Source organism: Clarias gariepinus, chromosome 12 (assembly GCF_024256425.1).
Source record: "Clarias gariepinus isolate MV-2021 ecotype Netherlands chromosome 12, CGAR_prim_01v2, whole genome shotgun sequence".
NCBI lineage: Eukaryota > Metazoa > Chordata > Actinopteri > Siluriformes > Clariidae > Clarias > Clarias gariepinus.
The window spans coordinates 24,408,407-24,418,948 of NC_071111.1; the positions used below are offsets into that span (position 1 = coordinate 24,408,407).

General features: G+C 36.0%; 2 long non-coding RNA genes across 5 annotated transcripts; both read right to left on the reverse strand.

Annotated features, from left to right (window-relative positions):
- Nucleotides 1–296: 296 nt before the first annotated feature.
- Nucleotides 297–3,401, reverse strand: LOC128533842 (uncharacterized). 3 transcript variants are annotated; one of them, XR_008361387.1, is made up of 7 exons: nt 3,102–3,401; nt 2,465–2,681; nt 2,144–2,309; nt 1,847–1,929; nt 1,561–1,734; nt 1,375–1,479; nt 917–1,065 (listed from the first exon to the last, which is right to left on the reverse strand). It is a non-coding gene; the product is annotated as an uncharacterized LOC128533842 (long non-coding RNA). The 3 variants fall into 3 exon arrangements; XR_008361388.1 differs by lacking the exon at nt 917–1,065 and adding an exon at nt 297–552 and having other exon boundaries at nt 2,144–2,681; XR_008361386.1 differs by having other exon boundaries at nt 2,144–2,681.
- An 8-nt stretch (nt 3,402–3,409) lies between these two features.
- On the reverse strand, nt 3,410–5,125 carry LOC128533844 (uncharacterized). Of its 2 annotated transcripts, XR_008361390.1 has the most exons (4): nt 5,019–5,125; nt 4,682–4,744; nt 4,505–4,597; nt 3,410–4,307 (listed from the first exon to the last, which is right to left on the reverse strand). It is a non-coding gene; the product is annotated as an uncharacterized LOC128533844 (long non-coding RNA). The 2 variants fall into 2 exon arrangements; XR_008361389.1 differs by lacking the exon at nt 5,019–5,125 and having other exon boundaries at nt 4,682–5,007.
- Between the last annotated feature and the right edge of the window lie 5,417 nt (nt 5,126–10,542).

Below are 10,542 nucleotides of genomic sequence, written 5' to 3' on the forward strand. Positions count from 1 at the left end.
TTAATTACTAAAGCTTACTGTGACACAGATTACAATGTAATACATGTAGTTAAAATGTGTATTAATTGTATTAAGAACACAAATCTTGCTGGAAAATAAAATCATCATCTCCGAAAAGCTTGATTATGTGTCAAGTGACTCCTGAACCAAAAACAATGTCAGGAGCATCTGTGCAGGGCTAAGGAGAAAAAGTACTGGTCTCATGCCCAGTGGTCCCAAGTTCTGTATTTAGATGAAAGCAAATTTTGCATTTAATTTGGAAATTAAGGTCCCAGAGTCTGGAGAAAGATCGGAGAGGCACAAAAGTCAAGCTGCTTAAAGTCCAGTGTGAAGTTTCCACAGTCAGTGATGAATTGGGGAGCCATGTCATCTGCTGGTGTGGGTCCATTGTCTTTTATCAATTAAACACAGCTGTATACCAGGAAATTTTAGAGCACTTCATGCTTCCTGCTGCCGACAAGCTTTTTGGAGATGATGATTTTATTTTCCAGCAGGATTTGGCACCTAAGCTGTGTCAAAGCCTGATTGCCTCCATGCCGCGCCGCCTTGATGCTGTAATTAGTGCAAAAGGAGGTCCAACAAAGTACTGACTACACAACATTAACACACTTTTCAGAAGGCCAACATGTGTTTTAGATCCTTTTTTTATTGGTCAATGAAATATTCTAATTTTGTGAAATACTAGATTTTTTTTTTTTTTTTGTCTTTAATCTATAATCATCAAAATTGAAACAAATTGTAATGCCAGGCTAGCAGAATAAGCCCTAACCCTACACTGACTGTTACCACTCTCTCTGCTGCTTCTTTGGTTACTTCCTGTTTGGCAGCTATATAAAGAAGGCTATGCCAAACAGAACCTTGCAAAGTATTGTTTTGCTGTTGTGGATTCTACTTAGCGTTTTCCCTGTTTGCTTACTTGGATTTTGACACTTGCCTGTCTTTTGGATTATGCATTTGTCTTGCCTTGGATATACTGTTTGCTGGTGTTCGACCCTGCCTGTCTTGACTACCATCTGTATAATAAAAGCTCGCACTTGGATCTTACAACGCTGTTGTCGAGTCCCCCTGTTACAAAAAAAAAAAAAATGATTGAAATATTTCACTTTGTGTGTAGTGAACTAATATAACATACAAGTTTCACGTTTCGAATCAAATTACTATAATAAATGGACTTTGCCTCGATATTCTAATTTTTTGGCACATACCTGTATTTGAAATGTAGTGCAGCAAAAATGACAACATTATGCTTTTGAATGTAGTGAAGTAAATGTTTTCCAAAGAAAAACACTGGTAAAGTACAGATTATTTTTACATTTAAAACTATTTCAGTACTGTCCAACTCTGATTGCAATAAGTTGTATGTTAATACAGTACCTTTTTGGCTGTCTTGAATGGGAAACCCTTTTTAAGTGGTGACACATAAATTGCTTTCCTGCGAGGCTTTCTTTGTTTCCAGCGCTCGACATGTACCCTGTGTGTCTTTAAAAATCAGAGTCATTGGAAAGATGAACCAGTATATAACATTATTTATACTGAAGGTAAACATTTGGAGAAAATCACCTTTTTCTTGCGTACGGAGTCAGAGAACTCCATTAATAGAGCATTATGGGTGTGCTGATAAATGTGAACAAAGTCATCAAGTCTTGTAAAACGGCGTCTCTGGAATCGTATTTTCTTCAGATCCCACTGACTTTTCTCCATCACACCCTGTGTTTTGTTGTCCTCTGTGTAGTTCTAGATTATTTAAAAAATGCTTGTGAAAGTATAAATTAATATTTTCTTTAGCAGCACATGTACTATGTATCTCAGAAGACAATTTCATTGTACAACATTCTTAAACATGTACCTGTGTAGGTAAGTCTCTGCAGCGCATAAAGTTGTTGGACAGACATTTGTAGGCTGGTCCTTTTCCATGGCGGCCAAGATCACCTAGACAATTTGGAAGTAACCCATTTATACCTTTAAATTATATAAGTAATAATTCACACAGAGTATACAACATAATAATTCAAACTTTTCACACTGTTGAGCGTTTTCAAAGTGAGGGGAATGTTTTTCATTTGCATACAGCTACTTACAATTCACATATCTGACATTCTTCAACTCACACAACCTCATACACGTACAACTAAAGTCCACTTACCCAACATAAGACCAGACCAGAGAGGTGCCTGAGGTAGGAAATATTTTAACAGGCTAGGCATGAATGTAGGTGAATGATACTCATTTGTCTCCCCATTTTCACATACAGGTGCATTTTCCATTATTTCTTAAAAATGAGTGTGAAATGGTGTTGGTCCCACTTTAACCTGCAAATTAATAATAATTTTATTCTGTATTTAAGGGGGAAAAAAACTACTAGAAACATACTAGCATTGTACCATTATCCCTATTTCAGTATGCCATAACCACATTAAAATAACTGACTTGAAAGGCAACCAGAATATTAGGCTGTGTCACAAACCTGAAAGTCATTGTCACCACAGTAACTTCCTTCATACATGCCCATTCTCTCCATCCTGTTCTGAAGATTTTGGAGGTGCTTTTGTACATTGTCACCACTATGGGAGCTGGAGAACATGACTGTCATGCTAATAATGATGTCATCCATCTCCATCAGTGTGGCAGCACTTGTCAGGAGTCCAAAAAGATGCATGGACAGTCTGTAGTGTTTTGGGGAACTGACAAACAAAGGACAAATGTAAGTTTAACATATAGTACTGTCAGAAATTCTGAAAAGTTAATGAAGGTACAGTAATATGCTTACATCTTAACATTGTTTTACATTTTTTTGGGATTTCTCAAGTGAACAGTAATGTTAAAGCACAACAATACACTACATAAACTGCCAAAACATGTACCCATATTTTCATACTCATAAATAATTCATCGGCTGACACAAACAAGTAGGGAACCACCTTGAATAATTTGGAAATATTTGCTAGTACCTAGGTTTGGTACTGTTATTTCATTCCTGTTAATTTATGTTAATTTCCATAATTTCACTACAAACAATAAAAAAATAACACTTTATTTGCCTAATTTAATATGAAGTCATTGTTACTTTCCTAACTGTTAAAACATAACAAATACAAACTTACTGTTTCTTGCAGAACACTTTCGCATTCTTCATAATGTGGCTTAGGCAGCGATGAAGAATTGGCATCTTCCTGATATCTTTGAACCATCCAGTGATAATATCCAGTGATGATGTCATAGTACATGCAGATCAATCTCTCCAAAGGAAGTTTGCAGAAAGTGTATGCAATAGACTGCATTAGCACAAGGGACCCATCACACATTACCTTACTGGTCTCCGCACTGATTTTTTCCCAAACAACTTGTAATAATCAGTTACATGATTATGTAGAAATGATTCCAGAAAAAATAGTACAGATGCAGTGGTGGCAGGTTACATAAGTTGCTACAGGGATGGGAGAGCGGCCTTTAATAGGATGTCTCACCATCAACTCGTACACATATATGGGTGCTGATTCTCCTTGTACTTTCTGTATAATGCTTCCTGTGGCATCGATATACACAACATCATCTCTGCATCTCTGATGGAAAAGCCGGATTGTGGCTTTGGACCATAGCATTACTCCTTTGAGATGTAAGAGCACCTTCTGTAATACATCATTATCTTCATCTGTTTTTTCTTCAACCATTTTCTGAAGACTTAACAGTTCATTGTCATGTCTTCTGAATTTTTTCCGTGTTTTGAAAGCTATATTTTTGAGGACTTCAGGTGTGGGTGCTTGGTCTCGACATCCTGATTCGAAGACACTAGGTTCGATTTTTTCCAGAGACTGTAAATGTAAGGCTCTTGGAAGGATTGTCTCTAACTGCTTGCCAATAATGTCTCTCTCATCAGCTTGTTTGTAATTCAGCCATACCATGGCAAACCTCCACTCCCTGAAATGTCACCCAGGCTTTCAGAGTACTCTCGTCATGTACAATCACTTCAATACAAACAGGGCAATCTGCAAATCTGCAATAGGCCAGGCAATGGAATATAGGCCCTCTTCTTTTTGACACTTTCCTTTTGACTGTATGCCTTTTGAATGCTATGCTGCAATATGGGTGGACAGAACGTATTCCTTTTACTATTACATTTGTCCATTGTAGGTCTTTGAACTGGTGTCCAACCTGTTGTTTACGTAGGTCTGTCCAATCCTTTCTATCAATAATAAAAAAAAAAACCATGGGCCTGTCGGCAAGGTATATTTAAAAAAAAGGTTGTCAGCTGAACCACTGTCCGCAGAAGAAGGTGCTGATGAATTGTTAGAGTCCTGTGTTTCAGTGTGCTATATAAAAAAGTGACATTACGGACAATTAAAAAATGAGACTCTTGAAATGCAGTAAGTAAATTCTAGTAAGTGTAATGGATATACTGTCTGTTTACACAAATTGAATCATTGTTGTAAATTACTTTAAAATGGGCATTAGATAAAAAAATAACTGCATATCAAATTTGTTGAGTCAATTTGCAAAAAGATCTCACCCTGGCAGAAGGAGATTCACCTCCAACAACATTCTTGCCCTCAGACTCTATGTCGGTTTCATGTGGACTTGAAGGGCTGTGTGCAGGAGACCACTAGAACATACAGAGAAACACACAAGTTAAAGTGTTTATGAGGTAAGTGTATGCCATCTGTATCCCAAAAATCTTTGATATTACCCTGGGAGAAGGAGACTCAGCTTCCCCAACATCTCTATCCTCTGGATTGCCAAGAGAAGGCTCCTTGGAAATACAATGGTGTAATTTGTAAGATGCTCAACCCCAGACAAACCAAATTGAAGTATTATTAACAAAGACGCTAACTGAATGCAACACCAAAGTTAGTGTGTAACAACATATGCTCCAGACAATAATTACTATGTTTTTACTGTTCCATTACTTGATTTAATGTCTATGCATCTCTATATTACCTTACACGTTGACCCATCGTAAGTATAAACTTAAAAAGAAACTTAATACACATATCCTCATCCCTGTTCTCTCGTTGAAATATTACCTGTAGGTGGGCCTGTGCAATGTTTTTCAATCTTACTTTGTTGCAAAGAGAATTTGGAATTTGCAAAGACTGGCAAAGTGTTCCCCAGGTGCCAGTAGGGAGATAAGCTTCCACTTTCATCTTTAGCATATAAATATGAAAAACTTTATTAATAGACTGATATAATGTATTACTTCATAAAAGTAATATGATGTCATTATTAATGTCATCTTACCTTTCCAAAGGTGGAAAAGAAGTATGTTCTGGAGGGCAATAAAATATTTACAATAATAGTAATGAACAGCAAATTACTATTACAACACATTTTATTTTAAACAAACTTATTTAAAGGCTTTACTGAAAAATCTATGCAATATTTCAGAGAAACTCTACTTACCGAAGTCTTCGTCCAGGCATGACAGTATTTCTGAAGGTTGAAGGGCGTGGCTCAAAAAATATACATTATAAATATTGTAAATATTGTTATACTACGAACATGTACAGATATTATGTTTGTATAAGTTGAATTAAATACATTAACTTAATTTTTTAAGCATAACATTTTTTATCTTCTTGTAATAATGATAAAAATATAAATTTTGGGATGCAGCAAGATGTGTACGCAGCGTCAGTTCGATAAATATGGACAGTCATTACAATAATGTAATCGCTGTTTGTTATAGTATGTATGTTCAAATAATTATTATATTAAAACAAAAAGTTATTTTCAATGTTTTATAAATCCCTATGTTATTTATTTATTTATTTTTTGTAATGCTTATTTATTTACCTGCTTAAAATGAGGAAACTTAAATAAGACTTAAACACATTGTTCCCCTCTACTGGACAAGTTTACTTTTACAGACTTTCGCTATCATTTATAAAAACACCTGTGTTAAACTGTTAGGCCCCCAAAATAAAGTGTAATACATTGTGGGAAATTCAGCCATCAACCTTCCTTTTTTGTTTCTAAGGGCTTGCATTTAAAATTAATTATAAAGAATACTAGTATGTGTAGGCAAAGGCCAGGGAAACTTTTTAGAAATATGGTTTTCATAGGCATTTTAAGGGTAATAATGTCACATATCTATAAAACGCTGCAGTGAAATAGTTTGAGATAATGTGTGCATATAGTATGGGATGTCCCGAATAAGATAAGTTTTTTTCTACTTATTAGAAATGGGGTCTTTGTACCCCTTTAAAGTTAATAATGCCCCATATCTCATAAATGCTGCAGTAAAATATTTTCATATGAGGTGTATATAGTATGAGATGCCCCCTATGAGAATTGGCCGTTATTTTTTTTTTCAACTTATTAAAAATGGTGTCCGTATAGGCCTCTGAAGTGTAATAATGTCATTATTCTTGATATCATCTTTATGATAATTATTGATTTCTTATTCAGACTTTTAAACCTATTGTAAACATATTTTGCTATTTACTTTCATTGCAGACGACATTACACCTAATGAAGGCACTCAAAAATAACAGAAATTATAGAACAGTGACAAATGAATACACAACTGAGGGATTTAAAATGAGTATATAATTGATTTTGTCTTCCATTTGCATATAATTTATCTGTAAACACAACTACATTTACAACGACTGTAGAAGAAGAAATATACAGAAAACATTATTTAAAGAAAGACAAGTATCAAAGATATCGCACCTATAAACAATAAGGAAAACAATAAATGCAAAACACCAGTTTCGAAACATGACACCTTTTTATAATCACATCACAGTCGCGCTGGGCTTTTCAAGAAAAGCGCTCTGAAAGCGCGTTCTTTCTGTGTCGTTCCTGAAACTACCGTAAGCACTGTAATATGCGCGCACACTAAAACCAATCGCGGTTGGCTTGACCGTGTTTTTCTGAACCGCGGCTGGCTTTACCGCAGTAGCAGGAGGGGCAGGTCAGTGAGGAAATGTTCAGTAGTTAATTCACCTACTGTACAATCATCGAGCTAAACGATAGGATGGTGCTACATCTCCATGGGTCTGCATTGAGGCGCTTCCGAGCAAAAGGACGCAGTAACTTTCGTTTCCGATGTCATGTGCTAAAATGGCCCCCGCCACAAACTGCTCCCCCTTATCTCATAATTATGAGATACTAAGTCATGTTTATAAGATAAGTCCCGTGATTGTTTTTATTGTGTGAATGCAATGCGCTTCCGTACAGCGCCACCGTTTTTAACTCCCATTTTCACCCATTTCGTCTGTCTCAAGGGTCAATATATAAAGGGTTAATATCTCTCTCTGTACATTAGAAGTTAAAGGTGTCGTGTTTCAGAACACATGTACAGTACATTCACATGCACACAAGCACGCGCTCTTTGTCAGCGGCACCCGTGCGATCGCCGCCTCATCCATCAGCGGAGAAAAGAGATGAAATATTTATTCTGTTTTTATTATTGCCGTCATTTTATAAATATATACTAACTGGGCCGCCCACTTGGAAAACCCCCGGTGCCCCAGACGGCCGGTCCGCCGCTGTTCACTGCTTGTTACCGCTGTTTTTCTTCCCATAATCCCTCGCAATTGCCACTAAATGCAGATGCAGGATTGTGACGCTAGATGGCAGAGTTGTTCTATTTAACAGGGTTAACATGAATCATTTCTATATATGGATGTGTATTTCTCAGTATTTGTGGCAGTGTGATTCTTTAAAACTTGACATTTTAGCCCTTGCTTTGGCATGCTTGACATAACTTAGCTCTTGGGGAAAACTGTTTTCCTCTCTCCTGTACATACAGTATCTGTACAGTAATAAAAACAATCTTGTGTAAGAAATAGAGTGAACAATTCACTTATAATAAACAATTTTATATTTTAACAACAACAGAGTTAAAATTCACAATTACACATTATACACAGTAAAAAGAGGCAAGCGAACATAAATAAATACATATATATATATATATATATATATATATATATATATATATATATATTATTGCAGTATTTTAAACTTGGATGGATTTATACAAGACTTTAGCTAAATGTTTTTTAGGTGGAATTCAGGTGTGATTCTGGGGCAACATACCACCTACTAATACCAGGACTTAAACAAATATAAGCCAGACTCGGTATAGCCTTTTTTTCTATCTTGGATAAATTACTTGTTAGTTAAAATAATTATTAATACAAGTTTTTTTTTTTTTTGTTCTTACACTACACAAATGCTCTATCAGACATACTGTACAGTTGGTACGGAAAGTATTCAGACCCCCTTAAATTTTTCACTTTGTTATATTGCAGCCATTTGCAAAAATCATTTAAGTCCGCCCCCCCCATCCCCCCATTAATGTACACACAGCACCTCATATTGACAGAAAAACACAACTGTTGACATTTTTGCAGGTTTATTAAAGAAGAAAAGTTGAAATATCACATGGTCCTAAGTATTCAGACCCTTTGCTCAGTATTTATTAGAAGCACCCTTTTGATTTAACACAGCCATGAGTCTTTTTGGGAAAGATGCAACAAGTTTTCCACATATGGATTTGGGGATCCTCTGCCATTCCTTGGGTTCTTCTTTACCTCTCTCACCAGGGCTCTTCTCCCTCGATAGCTCAGTTTGGGAAGGGTTCTGGTCGTCCCAAACGTCTTCCATTTAAGGATTATGGAGGCCACTGTGCTCTTAGGAACCATAAGTGCAGCAGAATTTTTTTTTTGTAACCTTGGCCAGATCTGTGCCTTTTCATAATTCTGTCTCTAAGCTCTTCAGGCAGTTCCTTTGACCCCATGATTCTCATTTGCTCTGACATGCATTGTGAGCTGTAAGGTCTTAGACAGGTGTGTGGCTTTTCTAATCAAGTCCAATCAGTATAATTAAACACAGCTGGACTCAAATGAAGATGTAGAACCATCTCAAGGATGATTAGAAGAAATGGACAGCACCTGAGTTAAATATATGAGCGTCACAGCAAAGGGTCTGAATACTTAGGACCATGTGATATTTAAGTTTTTCTTTTTTAATAAACCTGCAAAAATGTTAATTCTTTGTTTTTCTATCAATATGGGGTGCTGTGTGTACATTAATGAATGAAAAAAAAAATGTAGCAAATGGCTGCAATATAACAAAGAGTAAAATTTAAGGGGGTCTGAATACTTTTCATACCCACTGTATATGCAGACACCACAAACTCTGTCTTGCATGGCTTTTTTATTTTTATTTTTTTCATACCCACAGCCTTTGAGTTTCCAAAAAGCATGTAAAGCCTTGTACAACAGTGGTAGTTTAGTCTGATCTTATTTTACTCAATGTGAAACAACTTAGTTGGTGTCTTCTGTTAAACAGTTGCCAGCCAAAAAGAAAAAAATGTTGCACTGCTTCATGCGCTTTCTCTCTCACCCTGATACATCCATCGCTGTAGAATTGGGTCAGTCTGGGCTCATCAGACCACGTGACCCTTTTCCATTGCCACAGAGTCAATCTTGACGCTCTCTAACAAATTTAAGCCATTTTTGGTGGTTTTCCTTATGGCTAAACAGCTGTATAGTCCCAATCCTGTGACTGGGTGTATTTGGAAATGCTCTTATTTACACTATTTAACCTAGTTAAGGTTTTTACTGTAGATTTACTTACCATGAAAATTCTCGTATTTAAGTGATCTCTATTCCTATTTTTTTCTGAGCACATGTCTTCAAGTTGAAAGTTCAGCACAGTCCTTTTCAATAATGTGTTGGAAAGTTTTTCAACCAATTCCAGTAATTTAAATCTCCTTAATTGTTTTCAGTGCTTCATGCAGGATAATAATTTATTGTATTTATTTTGTGTTTATTAAAAGTCAGTAACAGTTTAACAGTTAAAACAAACAACAAAAATAGATGATCTTAAATAAGTTGTAGCGTTTGTTCTAAATACTAATAATTTACATTTTAAAGTCTACTGTTCTAAAGCTAATGAACTCCAAACATCCTCTTAAGATCTCATCAGGCCATCTCTCTCTCTGGTTTGTTGGCGGGTCGCAACAAACTTAAATAGGTGCATATCACCACCTACTGTAACGATGTGTGTAATATCAATGTTTTTTGTTCTTCAGTTAAAAAAAAAAAGCAGCGATGATTGCATTATCCTGTTTATATATCCACCTCTAATCCTGTACTTTTAAGAAATGTAAACAATGCTCTACTACTTTTCCTCGTTTTCTCCCACGTCCCAAGAATCCCTAGCAAACTCCATTCTCTCTCCAGTTCATACATCACATTTATCTCTACTGCATTTTCCCATTTTAAAGAGTGTTGATTTAAGTCCAGTATGACCTAGTCTAATTCTTATAAGAACCACTTCTTCCCTCCTATAATTTCCTTTAAAAGCCTTTACCTTTATTGATTGCTGTACATTATAGTATTGTCTCCCTTTGCAATCTGTGTCCCATATCATTAGCCATGAGTTCTCTACTGCTGTTTTGATTATTGACTTGGCCTCACCTTTTCCAAAGGGAATTTCCATTATCTTTTCATCCTTTAATTTTAAAGCATTCTTAGCTATTGAATCTGCTTTCTCTACGCCAGCGTGTGCCGGCACACAGCATAACTG